The sequence below is a fragment of the Melampsora larici-populina genome (genome assembly GCF_000204055.1).
Source record: "Melampsora larici-populina 98AG31 unplaced genomic scaffold MELLAscaffold_76, whole genome shotgun sequence".
NCBI lineage: Eukaryota > Fungi > Basidiomycota > Pucciniomycetes > Pucciniales > Melampsoraceae > Melampsora > Melampsora laricis-populina.
The window spans coordinates 356,969-357,979 of NW_006768840.1; positions in this window are offsets into that span (position 1 = coordinate 356,969).

Sequence of the window (1,011 nt, forward strand, 5' to 3'; positions counted from 1 at the left end):
AAATCAATACACTACACAACACCACACTACACTTCATTAACAAAATGAAAACACAACACTACACTAATAAAACAAATCAAACACGCTACAAACTTGAAATTCACTACACAACATCATTAAAATAAAAACACTACACAACACTCAAAAATGAAATTCATTACACTACACTAATAAAACAAATCAAACACGCTACAAACTTGAAATTCACTACACTACACTATTAAAATGAAAACACTACACAACACTCAAAAATGAAATTCATTACACTACACTAATAAAACAAATCAAACACGCTACACACTTGAAATTCACTACACAACATCATTAAAATAAAAACACTACACAACACTCAAAAATGAAATTCACTACACTACACTAATCAAACACATCAAATACACTACAAACTTGAAATTCACCACACAACATCATTAAAATAAAAACACTACACAACACTCAAAAATGAAATTCATTACACTACACTACTCAAATAAGTCAATTTGACATTTACCACACCACACTATGAAAATAACTACACCTCACTACACTTTTGACCAAAAAAAAAAAAAGTTATCAATTTTCCGAAAATTGCAGGATAGTTGCTCCTCATATGCCTGACTCCATATATGTTCACGGTTTATCTGTAGCATCACTGGTACTTGAGTTATTGAGCGCGCAAAAAGCAAATCCCAAGTAAAATTTTTTGTTTTGCTCATAGCTTCAAATCTTGTTTATGAACTTTGAATTTTCAATGTTTTTCTAAACTCTCCACATCATTGTGCATGTTTTCATACCCTACAAGTCTGGTTTATCTTAACTCGTTCTATGTGTAATAAAAAGTCGGTTGTTCATCGATATTTGATGCGTTAAGCGTTTGTGTGTTTTTACAAAGTTAGAGTAGCGATTTGAATTTGATAACAATGTAAAACATATTTGACACCTTTAGACCTTATTCTGATTGTAGTTTCAAGGAATGGTTGTATAAAAAAAGATAATTAACTAAGTTGTGTCCTA